We start from the raw sequence: 17,433 nt of genomic DNA, 5'->3' as shown, positions 1-17,433 counted from the left end.
GAAAATGTATTTTTTCTGGTCAGTTTCAAGTTTTGGCAACTTTAAAATTACACCACGCTTTATTGTGCAAACCAATTTTCGAAAACGAGGGGTCGTTGAACTCTTAATACCTGAGACTACTTATGTTGATGGTTTTCATTTTGTCACCTGGCTTCATTGTGGATTTAAAACGTGATTAGTTGAAAAAATTGCTAAAGTGCAAAAAAGTGCAATTGTGCAAGGAGCACGGTAGTTTGAATGCTTATTAGTGGTTAGGAGACTACCCTCTTTACAACCCTGTTTAGTTTTTTTGCCACCAAGTAGAAAAAATTGCCTTTTTTGGCCCCACTGTCCATGCAATTGTACAACTTGAGATACAAAAAAATTTAATTTTTCCTCTTTCACAACCAAGATTCATTGAAACCAAATTTTTTATCACCAAAAATATCCACACAAAGTTTAACAAGGGAACATTTTAGACTAGTTCGTTACAATTTGGATAAAAAACTTGAATCGAAAGAGCATGGTCTAAATTTCTAATCTTTCAACTAAAACTCTACGTGCTTAAGTTCATTTTTAAATTTCTGACGAATTTTTTTTAATTTTGAAAATAATTTATAAATGTCAACAAAACTGCTTTTATGGCAACTTTTTAATCTAAAACAATGAAGCTTCTAGCGAGTTTTCAGTTTTCTCCAGAAATTTCGAATTGCTCTAGAAGGACCGTCAAAAATGAATATTATCACTTATAGCTTTGCTTCAATTGTTTCTCGATTCGCGCAAGTGGCAATTTATTTTGCCATGACAAAAAGTGAACAAATGGCAAAAAAAACTAGTGAAATGGCAAAATTCAGCCAATGAGCGACGAGCATTTGAATTTTGCCTGTTAAATTGCCACAGTAGCAGCACATTGGCAAAAATTCCAGCCAATGAGCGACGAGATCTGACGAGGTGTCACAAAACTGACAAAAAGTGAACATTTTAGTGGAAGGGGAGGGGGTAGCAAGAGCAATCTAAACAGATTTTAGATGACTGGGCATTAAAAAAATGTAAGTAAAGACATTAAGTTTAAATTTTCCAGGCTAATATTTGATTTTTTTATTCATTTTTTTCTGCTTTCAACTGAATAAAACAATAAAAAGGTTTTGATTTTATGAGATACAATTCTGAAAAAAATTCTAGAAAATGAATTTTTTTGTGAGGAAGATAAATAAAAAAACTGAGATCAAATTCTCCAATATTTTCGAGAGGATAACCAATTTTCCAAGATTGACACAAAATGTAATTTGAGCCCTCTCCCCCACCTCCATAAACAATCAACTTGTGGATAGTGATTAAATTGGATCAATTTTTATTCTACACAAATCATTTTTCAGCCTGCCAAGAAATCAGTCTGGCATGAATTTTCTCCTTTGCTCTCCTTTTTCTCAGCATCAATTCTTTTATTTTTCAAAAATTTGAGAAAACTTCAAAATCTCAATCATTTTTTTGAGATTATATAACCCTCCAGTAAAATATTGAAACCTCAAGTCAAAAACACACCAAAATTGGCAACCTCGCATCAACCAGTTAAGAGATTATCCAACCTACCCGGTCACTTCGACGAAATCTTCTTTATGCAAACTTGTCATTTCCAACGCATTTTTTAGGCTTTTCCTTTTTCGAAAAAAATTTCCTCTTTTCTTCATCAAGAGAGAGAGAGAGAAAAAAAAACGCACACAAAACACACAAACGAAACGATGATTTAAAAGGTCATTTCGCATTATACCGTATTCTAACAGGAAACTAAATCCACCGATTCCAGGAAACCAAACGACGTCCGCGACAACACAAAACCGTCAAATTTGCAAATATGAATAATAATAGAACGCGTTAGTCGTGTATAAGCTGTATATTGCCATAACAATAACACCTCCACCCCGGACCTTGCGACTTGTGTCGCCTTTACCCAAAATTATACGCCGCTGTGTTCTCTTTACTTTATACCTCACTCACTTCTATCTACGTGTATCTTTCTGTCTTTCTCTCTGGCTGCCTGCCTACCGTACACAGTACACACCCAACGTTTCGACGCTTAGATTTCCCGTCTAAATGAAATGCTTTTCCGCGCAATAAACAAAGCACCTACATTTAAACGTAATTACACACCATCTAAGGTGTTTAGAAAAAAAAAAGCTTCGCTATTTACGCTGTTTTTAGCCGCAATGCTCTACCTATTACGAGAATTTAACGTGGGTAGGGAGAGGGACTGAGGAGTTAGGTGATGTTTTTCTCTTTTTTTTTGACACCGCGTATACGAGGAACGAGGAAATATTTGAGGTTGAAATTACGCTGACTTGGTAGGAATCCTTTTGAATCCATTGTACCGAGTTTTCATTTTATCTTTCGAGGTAGTTTTTTCCATTTTGTAGCCGCGTAAATGCTGCATCGGTAAAAGCTCATTTCTGTTGTTTTCGAAATTGCAATCTCTGATGAGGAAAATAATGGTAAACTTTGCTGCGATTTTTTTCATTCAATATTATTGTTTTCATGGGGAAAAATAACAGTAAAAATTTGAATTTATTATTACAATTTTCAAAACAGAACAACAGACGTAGGTATGGTATCTATTTTAATCAAAATTCCAAGCTTATCTTTAAAATTCGTAGAGTATGTAAGTACCAAGTATAGATTTAAAGAATACCAATTTTTTCAAGCCATTTGAATAAAAATATTGGTAGTTTTTAATTTTTAATGAAAGAAAGGTAAAGAAGGCCGAAACAGCTCAAGTTAAAATTATTCGAGCGAATAATGAAAAAATACAAAAAAGTAATTTTTCGTAATTTTCAAGTTATTTTTATAATAACTTGTTTTTGATCACACGTTCGAATTCAGCAAATTTGAAAATTTCACAGGAGAAACCATCGGTAAGAAATTAGAAAAGAGGTATGGTATCGCTATTTTCCTAGCAAAAAAATATCAATTTAATATTTTACCAACAGAATCATTCGTATACAAATCAAAATAAAACCAACTTTTAGGTGAAAATTTGATATTTCAATGGAAAATTTCCAATTTTAATTTCTCAGTATGAGACATTTTTAAAAGTTTGCTATTACCTACATATTAGAACATGCATTTCCAAACATAATGAGAATTAAAATCTCGTTAGTCGAGGGAAAAAAAACACGGTAACCTTCAAAATAAAACAATTTTGATCAGATATAGAAAGCTGCTAAAGTTAGGAATGAACTTTCATAAAAAAATATTTACAAAAAAAGTTGGAACTGTTACATTCAAGTTTAAGTTTCTAATTTATTCGATATGATCATTGATTATGCAGCTGACTTGTGAAGATCATAGCTGCACATAATTTTTTTTATTGGTCATTTTTTCGATCCAAAATACTTATTTGAGGTCATAATTTTTTTTAAGTTCAATACAAAGAAAACATAGTTATCAGCTTCATTCTTGTATTTCAGTTTCCTTCAGAAATACATTTAACTCTATTACACCCCCCCCCCCCCATCCATCCAAGATCACTTACAAGAGAACAGTCAGAAGCTATCGTCGCTAAGAATGAAACTTTGCCTAAAGATCTCACTCAAAAAAGGTAATTTGCATTACGCTCTAGGGTGGGTCGTTTTCCGACTTTTTTCAAATTTTGATTGATCCTAGAAAAAAGGCATGGCCACATAACCTCAATAAAATGCAGGAAAAATTTCAAATTTTTAGGTCAACTTTTGGACCCTCTTTTAACATTTTCAGTATTTGCATTATCGCTTTTATAGGTCATTAGAAAAGTTCAAAGTTCATTTTTGTCAAATGCAGGAGTCCCAAAATATTCGTTTTTTCCTTAAAAATAATGTGTAGGTATGATGATATTTGTAATCATCTCCTCAAGATGGTAAAATTAGAATTGAACAACTGATTTACATTTGCATACGTGATGAATTTGTAATTTAAGCATTGATCTTGCCAACTCAGTTCCACCATTAATTTCTAAAGCTCTCTTCGCAGATGATTTCTGCATTTTCATAAGCTGTAAACATCCTAACCTTGGAGAAAATCTACTTCAACAAGCTGTCAATCAAATCCACACATGGACTCAAACCAATGGACTCAAAATTTCCCTATCAAAGTCCACAGCAATTCATTTTTGCAAACACTATAAATGTTCTAAGAACCTTAATGTCCAAATCAACAATACACCTATCCCTATCTCAAGTAATGTCACTTACCTTGGCATAATCTTTGATAACTCATCTTCCTGGACCCCACAAATTCTGAGTCTGAAAAATAAATGCTACAAAAAAATCAACCTCTTGAAGAAATTATCTCATACCTCTTATGGCTCAGATCGCTTTACTCTTCTAAAATTATATCATTCTCTCATTCGACCAATTATAGACTATGGCGCACCTCTCTATGGTTTTGCACCCCAAAACCACCTCAATTTGCTCAATACTATTCAAAACACGTGCCTAAGACTAGTTACTGGTGCCTTTCGTACCACCCCTATTGATAGCCTCCTCTGTGAATCCTCTGAACCACCCCTGAACATACGACGACATCTTATCTCTACAAATGCTACTCTTAATATTCTAGCAAATCCACACTTTCAGACCCCTCTGCACTTTATGATTCCTTCCAACATACTTCCCTACAACAACGATGATCTCCTAAATTCTATCACTTCAAAAAACACTCAACTACTTCATTTTCCAATAAACCCCAACCCACCATGGCTTTCTTTCAGCCCAAAAATTGAACTCACACTAACAGAAAAATCCCAAAGACACTCTGCAAATCATATCCAAAACTATAATACTCTCCTTGCCAAATACCCAGACTTCGTTCAAATCTATACAGATGGCTCAAAATCAGCAGACAGAGCGGGCTGCTCAATTATCCATGACGACCAAGCAATACCTTTCTCATTGCCTCACCACTTTTCAGTACTCTCAACTGAACTTTATGCAATCAAACTAGCGATCGAGTATAGTCAAAATCTTATCTCTAACAAAATTCTAATACTAGCAGACTCCCTATCAGCCCTACATTCAATCCAAAATTTCCGCAAAAAGAAACAACATCCAATCTCCCAACAAGTAGTCCAAATCCTATATTCATCAAATAAAGATATCATCTTATGCTGGATCCCTTCCCACTCCAAGATCCCTCAGAACGAAAAGGCAGATGAAACAGCAAAACTATCGCTAAATATGTTCCCAATACCAAATACTCCAATTCCGCTCTCAGACATAAAACGAGACTGCAAGATTTTCGTTCATCGTTCTTTTCAGAGATCGTGGGATCTGGTCCCAAGTACCAACAAACTCAAGCCTATAAAGAAAACAATCGATTCCTGGAAAACCTCCTTTCAAACATCTCGAAAAGATGAAGTCATTTTGTTCAGACTTCGAACAGGCCACTCCTTACTTTCTCATGGCCATATCCTAAATAAATTACCCAAACCACTATGCGAAATCTGTAATATCCCTATCTCAATTAACCACCTAATAACCGAATGCCCAAAATTCCAATCTGAAAGAAATCGTCTAATCCCAAACCCCACTCTTGAATCTCTACTGTCTGACAGTAATACTCAAAACCTTAGACTCCTTACCTTCCTGAAAGAAATCGATCTGTACAACAAAATCTAACTCCAAATTGTCTCCACGTCTCTAGCCAAACGGCTGTACACGGCGTGGTTAAATAAATTAAAAAAAAAAAAAAAAAAAAGACCACCTAGGCAGGAAAAAAATCAATACTCGTATTTTACAAACAAAATTTAAAAACTTTTTAAAACTTTGAGAGTTCAAGCTTGAGCAGGGAGGGCTAAACACTGACTAGAAAATTTGAAATTTTTCCTGCATCATATTGAGGTCATTTGGCCATGACTTTTTGCTAGGGTCCTTCAAATTCAAAAAAAGTTTTAAAAAAAACGACCCACCCCCCATTAAACACCCTATTTACTTTTGGGTTTTCTGAATTAGCCCAATTGGAAATTAGAGGATCAACTATTCCATAATCCTCAAAAATGAAAATTTCACAGACAAAATCTTAACATTACTTCTGAATATAAAGAAAACATACCTATTCTTTGTCAGAATGGTCTATCTACAGAATTTAAGGAGTTATACACAGTTTGGAATAAAAAAAAAGAAAGAAAACATCAAAAAAGTAGGAAGTCTTCCAAAAAAAAAAAAAAAAAAATAGGATTTTTTGAACGTTGATTCTCTGGTGTAAATTCTGAAATGAACAAAAGATGTTTCAAGTAACTTATAACAAAATTGCCCGTCTTCAAAGCGGAGTTCCTTAAGGAAGTATACTTTCCCCATTCATTGTTTGTCTTATATGCCTTTGATCTACCTACAATGGATGATGAAATGCTGATAGCCACATTTGCTGATGACATGGCACTACCATACTTTCCTCACATAAATACATTACAACTGCCATTAACCTTTTACAAAGATGGCCAAGTAAATGGCGTATCAAAATTAATGAATCCAAATCTGAGCATGTAATCTTCACTACTTACTCAAAGAATCCTCAACTTACCAGTTACCATCAACAAACATGATGATACCACTAAAGAACTCTACAAATATTTAGGAATTCACTTTGACAAGACATTGACACGTAGGGGACCCTGCCCTAAGATGGCGCAATTTTTTTTCCAAAGCCTGGTACTCCTAAAGTATCCAACCAAAATGGACAAAAATTTGATGGAAGGTCCCTCAGACTATCTACTACTTACCACCAGAAAAATAAAACTTTTGGTTTCAAACTTTTGTCTCAATCGAATGAATTGTAAATACGTTCAAATGCGCTGACAGCGCAAATTCATTCCTAAGACGGCGCAAATCCAATTTTAATGTAAAACTGTAACTAAGTAAGTATATCGTTTGATTTTGATTGAAATTATCATGTTGAATGCATTAGGATCCCTAATTTACCCCCAATTTTTTTGTTTGAGGCTGGTTAGAAGTTTTTTTTAGTGATTTGGCTGACAATCCCACTTTTTTCAATATTTTCGCAATAATAACCTTCTTATGAAATATTTTGAACAGAAACATGTAACATTAGGCACACTATATTATACGATACTACACGATTCACCTAAATCTACCCGTTTTTGTTGTTGAAAAGCTCCTGCTTTTGGGGATGGGCCATCATGGGACTGGTTATAGTGGTTATACTACTTGTAATTCAAATTTTAGTCAATTTATGAATGAACATAGATACCAATAATGTAACGTGGTGTTTCAAAGAAAATTATTCTTTGACTTACCTAATTCAGAAATTTTATACAATCAATAGAGGAGAAGGTAGGTACAATTATGGACACAGGTACAAATATGGACCCCTCATGGTTTAGTGTACAACTACTAGCACTACGGTTATGCTGGGTACTAAAAATTATACTATAGTAGTGTAGTATCGATGATCTAAGTACTTATTTCGGATCCATGCAAACTTGGGTGTCTCTCATCAGCAATTGTTTTTTTTGCGCATTATTTTCTTCCCAATGGAAAAGTTTACAAGTTTTTCATTCGGTAATTCATCAACTTCACATAAAGTTTGGAAAAAAAATTATTAGCGAAGTAAGTAGCTTACAATGTGTACTTTCAAAATATACTTTCATATTTGTCTTTACTTTAACTGATTTTCATAATTTTTTTCATTTTTCATAAAATGAGCCGATTTTTTGCATGGGTATAAATATGGACCCCTAAATTTTTTAAACTAATTTTGATTCAATATTTATGTCAAGAAAAGTGTTATTAACAAAGAAGACAAGTCCAAAGTGTCGGAAATGGGACCATGATTTTTTCATTTTTCACAAACTTAGCCAATTTTTTGCATGGGTATAAATATGGACCCCTAAATTTTTTTTTCATCTAATGTTGATTCAATGGTTTTTAGAATACAGAGAAAAGAAGACAAGTCCAAAGCATCGAAAAACGTCTTTAAATAAATTTTTGTACAATTTTCTGAAATATTTATTCATTTTTTGAGGGGGTCCATATTTGTACCCGAGTCCATATTTGTACCATTTTATGTCATTTTTCTAAATTTCAAATTTCTCCGTGAGTTTTCAACAAAAAATTTTTTTCACACAATATACTAGAGTCTTTGGCCTTTCGAATGGTATATTCGAAAAAAAATTTGATAATTTTTTCTACCCTTTAAAGCCAAAAAGCTAGAGGGGGTCCATATTTGTACCTTCTTCTCTACATTACTATGCTTTACATATTATTTTCTTTCTAACAGTAAAAGCATTCAATATCAATATACATATGAAAAAAAAATTGAAGAAGCTTCATGTAATTAATTTGACAAAATATGAGTCACCCTGAAAAATTTGAGCACACAGTTCCTCCAGTTTCAAAGATGAAAAATTTTGTCAGCAATTTTTCTGTTTCAGAAGTCGCCATTCTATAGAGGAATTCAGATTGAAATTTTTCACTTTTGAACATTTTAAACCCATTACTCCTTCAATTGTTTGGCTAGGAAAATTTCAGGGAAAAATAGGGGATAAACAAGACAGTAATAAACAAAGTTTCATTGTAATAGACGACTATCACCTCGTAAGCTCAGAAAGCTCTTCTAAGCTTTCAAAAACACAGACACACGAGCTGAAATCAATCTCGTAATCAAAAGTCTTTTTTGAACATTTCAAAATAACTTTCCGTTCACGCAACTTGCACTTCTGCCTTGGCTCGAGCATCTCACACGTTCCAATAACTCTGACATCTGAGAAGCCAATAAAACGGTCGTATTTTTCTACACTGCCGAACTCGGTAAAAAAATTTTTATTGACGGGATGCCACCGATACAACTACTAGTACTCGTACGTCATCGTCACGAGCACACCGAACGTAAATTCGAATATGTGGTATGGATTTAAAAATTTTCATTTCCCAAGATGTGTCGGTTTGCCAAGTTTTTCCAGACGAGGGGGTATTCGCGGGGCCGGGGCTAACGAAAACTTCACGTCGAAACAACAAAACTTCCGCTCAAGTTTTTTCCTCTCTCGGTGCGGTTTCTCGTTGTGCGGTTGAAATTAAAATGCTTATCACAAATGCAAAAGGCGTGTTTGCCATAGTTGGAAATTTTCAAAACATATAAAATACTATTTAATGGCTTTCCGAAAGTTTTTCCAACTCGGCTTCTTTGTACATTAGAGATGCACGCCGAGACGACGATTTGTCTATAGTACGTGCGCAGTTCCCCTTCATTTTTTTTCCTCCATCTCTTTCTAAACACTACGCATTTTCCGGTTCGCGATGATGATAGTATAGTTTGTCTATTTGTTTTTTCCCTTTTTTTCGCTTTGTCGTGCTTTTTGCCGCTGTTCTTTCTTTTTGTATAAAATTGCTGGCTTTGGTTCGGGTACGAGTTTGGCCGCCAAAAAGAGCACGATGGGCGAGAAAACCGAGAAGGACGAGCTTTTTTGATGGAAACATTTATACGCCAAATAACGAACCGCCATTGTCATGCAAATAATACATCCGATTGGTTACGTTGTATAAAAATAACAATCGAGCGTACATAGTATTATCAAATTCAAAATACCATATATACGTGTGAATTTTAGGGGGAAAAAGCAAGAAAAAAATTTAAAACACTATCGACGAGGTTACCGTACTCGAGACTCTAAAAAACTATATAAGACATTTTTCAATCCACGAGTGTCGAATAAGGACAAAACTTTGAGAAAAAAATTCGAGCTTTTGTTTATCGCAGGTACGCAATTCGACAACGAGACTATGCAAAGGTTCTCTTAATGAGAATATTTCTCTAGTTCGGAAACCTTTCAAAAATTTAATTCGCGCGTCTGCGAAGTTCGAGAATATTATAGGTAGGTACCGAATTTACTTCCAAACAGATATGTGCAAAAGTAAATTAAACCGCGAGGATAAAAGAATAGTGAATTTTGCACCTCAGCTCTCGCTCCGTCTTCTCTTTACAAGTTCTTGTATTTTTTTCCGCACTACGTTGCTTTTTTCTTTTTTTCCTCAACATTTGTGTGCTCTTTACACAACCACAAAGTTGCTCTGTGCGGTAACTTAATCACGTTAGAGGTACTGCGATGCTTTTTAGCGTCATCGTCGTCGTTGTCGTAGTCGAATATAATACGACTTTCCACACAGCGAGCAAATTTTCCTTTCTGCGCAAAATAACAAATTACTTTCCCGTGTTAATGTCATCCACGATACGATCTTATTCAAAAACATTATTTTTAAAGGATTACCGAGCCAAATAACATTGTGAATAATTTTATTCCACTAGAGATACTACAAAAGGATATGCGGTTTGCTCGACAAGGTGTTGAAAAAATTTTCTGCTTCAGAGTAAACAACTAAACATATTTTCTTTTCTTTTCTTTACTCTTGTTTTCCTTTAAATTGAGCAGCAAGAATCTTAGAATGTTTCAAAATGTTGCCATCTACCTACCAAAAGTCGTAACACTCCAGCGATAATTTTACAAAATTTTTCATGGTTTCAAATTGCCCACGAAAGTCATCAAATTTTTGAAAAATCTAGTTAAAAATGTAGGTACAAAGTAACCTCTATTTTGGGTGTTGTCGCGTTTTTTTTTCCAAAAAGTATTATTTGATAAAAAGTTCGACCCCCACCTCCCTCCCTGATTTCTTGAAGGCAACATTGCTCATTTTCCTGAAACTTTATTGAAATAGGTAGGTACTTATTCGTATTTCAATTCGGCAACATTAAAAAAAAATCTCAGTAGATGTTTTTTAAGAAAAAAGGGGCGAAACGACAACTTTTTTCCTTCAATGAAGTAAATAAGAGGGGAAAAATTGAACTTAGTAATTTTTCTTAGCGAAGATTAAAATTTTTTCATTATTATTTTCTACCCTTCCTCCTCACTCCGTCACAAAAATTCAAATGAAAATATTGTTACAAAAAGTTAAAAAGAATTGCATGACACAAATGTTTAAATTCTTCCCATGCAGATGTTAAGAGTGGGGAGTACACTTTGGTTTGATGAGATATTTGATGGGATGACCTCCCAAAGAATAGAGAATTTTCGAGGAGGAAGAGGAGTTCCTCCGGAAGAAGACTCCACCAGAGCCAAGAAAAAGGCTCGATCCTTTCCCTTTAGATTCCTATCCTTTTAGCTAAAAGTAGTACGTTTTCGAATTCTTTGGAATTTTGTATTCTGCATTTTACTTTAATACACTCAAATTTTCTGATTTTTTAATATTTTTCAAACAGAGGGTGATGGGAGGGGGAAGGGAGGAGAGGAGAGGAGAGGGAAGGTTTCCTGATTGAAGATCACTGTCACCGTTTGTTTCAATATTTTATACAATATTTTGTCAGATAGCATCTGCATTCAATATACTCGTAGATATAAATAATTCCAAAAAATCAAAAAAAAAAAATTAAATAAAAAATTTTGTAGGTACTACTGTGAAAATAAATTCATTTTTCAAATTGATTTATTCTGCATTTTTCTACATTTAAAAGAAAGGAAGAGAAGGGAAAACAAAAAAGAATGGGTAAAAAATCTCAATACACACATTTATTTTCATTTTTAATGAACTGTTCATCTTCAGTATCATAATCGAATTTGACGACAGAAATCGTAAATTATAAATTACCATTTTCCACCAAAAAAAAAAAAAATCAACCCAAAAACTTCATAAAGTCCTCATTAAACAGACAAGATAATAGTATTTTTATTGGTGAACGGGAGGGAGGGAGGGGGGAGAAAGGGGGGGGGGGTGTTAAAATTTCATGAAAATTATTGTGTCAAAGTCCAATTTGAAAAGCACGACTTCGATTTTTTTTTCAATTTTGTAACTTTATGAACCCCTATAACCTGTTAAGATCACAAAACTACTTTTGATCTCGTTTTTTTTTCGATCAATTTTTTTTATAATATTAATGAAGAGGAAAAAGGTGTCACGATATTGGCACTGAGCTTGAGATCAAAGTCCATAAAAATACTCTTTTTTTAAATAATTTCATGCAGTGTAAATGTTGTGTACCAAGTCCGAAATTGTACAATTCGGGGTTGGTACAGCCAATTTTGTACCATCTCCGAAGTGTCCGGACCAAGCGTGAATATTACTTTTTCATCGGACTTGGTTTGTACCATGCCCGGAGGGTCCGGACAAAGTGTTCGACTTGGTACAATTTCTGTTGTGCAAAGTCCGATACAAAGTTTTATAATGAATGAATTCGAATTTTACATCCCTTTATTCCATAAATATTGAACCAAATAAAAGGAAATTTAAAGATGACTCTAAAATACACCATCAGCAAAATTTTCAGGGGCTGAAATTCATTTGTTGATTTTCGGAGAATTTTTAAAGATTCAAATATTGCTATGCTTACTTCTCAAGAAAAAAAATAAAAAGATCAAATTGAGGTACTAATCTAATATGCTGAAATTTGGTTTTTACTCTCAATTTTCAACTTCTCGAGTCGTTGTCATAATGGGCCAATCAAGGGCGAGTATTAATTTTGGTCTCATGCACGATCGCCGGTGCAGTCTCCATATACGCCAAATTTTCGGAGGCAGCAAATTTTGAAGCTTTTTCATCTCAATTTTTGCGATTTTTTTATACCTACTTGTAAATTGTACATAAGTATTTAGAGTAAAATTAAAATTTAGCATAAACCCGGATTTGCCATCGATCTTTATGACCTTTTTGATCGATTTTCTCAAAACTATTTTGTATCAGTTCAAATCCAAAAATTTTGTTAATGTTTTAAAAAAATTACTGGAGAAATTAGCTATATTACTCAGAAAATTGATAATATGGTACAAACCAAATTTCAGCCTTTCGCGTCAATTTAATAAAATTTTGACTTTGAAAAATCCATAAAAAATGAATTTGGAATCTATGTTTTAGTGCATAGTTTTCAAATGAGTAAGATACGAGAATTTCACGACTCGAGAAGTTGAAAATAGAGAGTAAAAACCAAATTTCAGCATATTAGTTAGTACCTCAATTTGATCTTTTTATTTTTTTTCTTGAGAAGTAAGCATAGCAATATATTTTGAATCTTTAAAAATTCCCCGAAAATCAACAAATGAATTTCAGCCCCTGAAAATTTTGCTGATGGTGTATTTCAGAGTCATCTTTAAATTTCCTTTTATTTGGTTCAATATTTATGGAATAAAGGGATGTAAAATTCTCGAATTCATTCATTATAAAACTTTATATCGGACTTTGCACAACGCAAATTGTACCAAGTCGAACACTTTGTCCGGACCCTCCGGGCATGGTACAAACCAAGTCCGATGAAAAAGTAATATTCACGCTTGGTCCGGACACTTCGGAGATGGTACAAAATTGGCTGTACCAACCCCGAATTGTACAATTTCGGACTTGGTACACAACATATGTATCCAATTTCCTGAAGCTCACTCATGAGCATATTTTTATGATGACGGTATTATTCGGAAAATCCAACCTACACTTTTTTCAAGCTATTGATCTAGATAAACGATTGAAATCAAAAGTTTGTAATTAGATATTTAAAAAAAGAGAAATTAGGTGTTGTTTTTACAGCTTTTTGATTTTTTAATATAGGTAATTAGAAGGAGATGGGTATAGGATGATACAGATTGGAAAACTCTATGACGAACATTTTCAGAGTACCTAATTTGTTCACTGATGTAATAAATTGGTGCAGTTCGTTTTCATAAAAGTCTATTTTCCTTCACGAAATGCTGGAAAAAATGGCATAATTTTTCTTATTTTACTCGCATTTCTCTGCATTTTCCTATGAAAAATAGGTACGAAAAAAATTGATATCTATTTTTATCAAACTTTTCTACGATCGTTCAATTCTCTCAAAAATTTTCCAATATTTTTTGGAAAGACTTATTAATATTCTGGTGTGAGTTTCATTTTCTTTTCAAATTGTTGGTCAAATTTATGAATTTTGTAACTTCTGCATATTTTTAAACCATGAAAGATGGCTTTGCAAAAATTAAATTATTATTTTTTCGGTTGGGTAAATGTAAAAATTTCAAAAATTTTTGAGATTTTTTCACGCACAAAAAAAATGGAAAATTGATTTCAGAAAAGTATTTGCACAAAAATTCTGAATTAAGTAGGTAAAAAGTCGATAATTTATAAAAAATACTACTTCCCCCCTCACTATTTCCATCCCTTTTCCCACTCTCATTCTGAATCGATGAGAACTGAGAACCACTGAAATTTACAGTAATCAAAGAATTGCAGCACAAAGGGAAATTAATCACCAAGAAGTTCACCAACATAGAATCATCCAAAGTAACCAGAAAATCAGTGAAAAATCACAGAAAAATGAGTGGAAATCAGTGTTATACTCACTGGAAACTTTCAAAAACACTGATTCTTTCTCAAATTTCAACAAAACACTGCCTTTTTAGTCGATTTCAATGATTCTTTTCTGTAATGAAATTTCAAAGGGTTTTCATGAATCCATAATTCATATCAAAGAGTGGAACATATTCGAGGTAAAACAGACCTTATCTCTTGTAAATTAGCGATAGGCAGAGTCACGATATTTCAAAATTTTTGATAAGGAAACGGAAATACGAGGTATTAATCATTTTAGTCGATTTGACTCATCTTAACGTTGATTTTTGATGCTGTGAGGACCATTTTTGCTCCATCATCAGATGATATACCTACCAACTATAGTTCTACAAATGACCACCAATTTTTCAATTGGGATACTATAAGTACTTCATGTTTGCTCAGAAATCAATTTTTCACCCTTCCTCTATTCAATTTTTACAACTTTGAGTTCATTTTAGACCGAAAAAAATTGACCAAAACTCCTGCAAAAGACTATACATCAGACAGAATTTCAAGACCCCCCCCCCGTACCTAATGGTACCAAAATAATCCCCAAACCCATTCAAAACCAGGAAAATCTCTAGTTACATGAAAAACATGTATCTAAACAGAAACATAATCAAATTCAAATAAGTAGGTACCTACAAGCAACCGGAATAGTAAACAAGAAGTCTTTTTTTTTGTTAACATTAAAACGAATAAAATATTTCATAGAAGGAAGGCAAGAAGATGAAAAAAGCAAGCTGGCTGCATCGACCTTATCTCGCTATCTCGTGGTACTAAACAAAAATCTGACCTCGACAATATACGCCATTCGATGAGATTTCCTGCATATAAAAAAACACACTTACGAGTCGATGTAGCTAGGTACCTACCTACATAAACATATTCTAAGTTGAAAACATTTTCCCGATCAAGATCATTATTTTTCTTCCTTTTTATCCTCCTCCTAATGCACATTTTTCTCACGACTGAGCAGAATAATGTACGAATACCTAATGTTTAAATCGTCGAAAAAATATCGAATTCAGAGCTTATGTGGTGTTTGAAAGCTCGTCACATTGATTCGTGGAATCGTATCAGAGCAGATTTTGTGAGGAAAAGCTCGATTAAGTTTTCCATTATACCCGGTTCGATTGGTTTAATGCAACGACGAAGCCAACAGAGTAATTGTTGAGTCGCAGGGTTATCGAAACGAGTCAATGGTTTCAAAAATACTACCTTTCCCACCGAAGGAATATACTTTTTTTTTAGAACATTCCACACGAAGTGATTGGACATCATCTGTTTCTTCAGCCAATATAATTGGGCACGTTTTGTTTACATATTATTTTTCGTATAATGACGAGGAAAATTTCCAAACGACAGGAAAATTTAGACCGATGTCTCGATGCACTCGAGAAGGTCATCAACACTCCGACATTGTTTTTGATTTTTAATTTCAAAATAAAAAATATCTATAAACGAAAGAAAATCGTTTTTACTTACTGGTCAACGAACCATATACACAAATTGAAAACAAAACAGAAACAGTACACTCTGCACTCGAAGACAGTTCGTTAAACTCGTTCCGAAATATATGCAACAAGATCGCGAATAGTTTTCAAATTGTTATTATATTTCGAACCTTCGCGGTATTTATGTACGTTAAAAATCGCGCAAAAAAATGAAGCAAAATTTTCTCGAAACTAAAATCGCAACTCGATTAAAAAATAAACTATTCGTCGAACGCGAGGAAAAATTTAAAAACAATCGCACGAATGAGTTACATAGAAAAACAGAAAAAAACTTGCAATATTTACTATAATATCGTTATCGTACAAACCGATAAGCGCCGGGACGCGACAAAACGGTCTGACGCTGCGAAAACCACTAAACGCTGAAAGACGCGGACGCGGACGCCGTCGACCAATCTACGGCAGCGTGAGACCTGAGACGAAAAGAGACCGTCAAGTCGGTAACGCGCACGTTTCTGCGATCTGCGGTAAAAACACGCAAAGACCGGAATATCAAAGCTTCGATTACGAGCCAGCCCGCGATGCGACGCGTTACAGGTCGATCCCGGCCCCAGCACCTCAGCCTACCCCACTGTAAGGGATGTAATGTAATTTTAATATCGTTTTGGTTCTTTCAAGTCAATTTTTACAACCACTGGTTCGATTGAAATTTCAAAATTTTCAAAATCAAACGAACTTATTTTGTCACAATAAGCGAAAAACACTCGATAGGTAAGTTGCGCACCTGTAGATGGTTGTTACACGGCCGTGACGTCGTGACGTTTTTAATGTTTCTTTAACCTCCCTTTTCAATCATCTCGTTTTCCTTCCCTTCACCCTCACTCCACGGCTCTTTTATACATAAACGTTTCACGTCATTTCTCCTCTCTGACACGATGGAGCTGTCTGAAAAAGACTTTGTTTTCATACTGACGTTCGCTTTATTCGTGTTTTGAAAGCAAAGTACGATGTTTTTTTTTTTTGGGTAGGAAAGGGTTAAAATGGTTGCACGTTGATCTGAACTGAACTGAACTGAACTTTGTTAAGATGTGAACTTCATTTCCAGAAAGTCTGATGGATTTGCTGAATAGAAAAAGCGTGCGATTTTTCACGTTTCAAATTCGAGTTACTATTGCGAAGAAGAGCTTTGTGTTCAGAAAAGAACATCACCAATCACCACCCCTTCCCTCTCCCTTGTGCAGTTGTGCACACTCGTTGATTGGTGAATTTCATAGTTGGAAATCGTATCTTCTTATAACATTGGAAGTGTTACATGGTATTGGTATCTAACGGATTTTTTTTTGTTGAAAAATCACTACTTTTTCACTACCTTTTTTCAATCAACCCCCCCCCCACCCAACTTGGAAAAAATTAACAAAAACAAGGAGATTTTCCTATTTTCGACTCTTAGGGGCAAAAATTGATCCAAAATAGCTCAATTTTGAAAGTTACTGGAAAAATCATATGAAAAATTATCGAGCACTTGCTAGTGTGTTTTAAATGTAAAATTTTCAATTTATTTGAAAAAATATGCACAAACTTCATTTTTAGGGGTGCCTAAAATGGGGGGCTTTAAAAAAGGGTTCAAAATTACGAATATACGGGGAACTTAATTCAACTTTTTCATCTAAATAATC

The 17,433-nt window shown here is 34.1% G+C and overlaps 1 protein-coding gene across 1 annotated transcript in view; it reads right to left on the bottom strand.

Moving 5' to 3' along the window:
• Positions 1-16,195, bottom strand: part of aop (anterior open) — a 99,892-nt gene extending 83,697 nt beyond the window's left edge. Inside the window, exon 1 of the mRNA XM_065365463.1 lies at positions 15,789-16,195. The gene's annotated coding sequence lies outside the window, so the exon portion shown is untranslated. The remainder of the gene's footprint in view (positions 1-15,788) is intronic.
• Positions 16,196-17,433: the final 1,238 nt, after the last annotated feature.

Source organism: Planococcus citri, chromosome 5, assembly GCF_950023065.1.
Source record: "Planococcus citri chromosome 5, ihPlaCitr1.1, whole genome shotgun sequence".
NCBI lineage: Eukaryota > Metazoa > Arthropoda > Insecta > Hemiptera > Pseudococcidae > Planococcus > Planococcus citri.
Note: the sequence above shows the minus strand (reverse complement) of the source record. Positions and strands in the feature narration are given on the sequence as shown.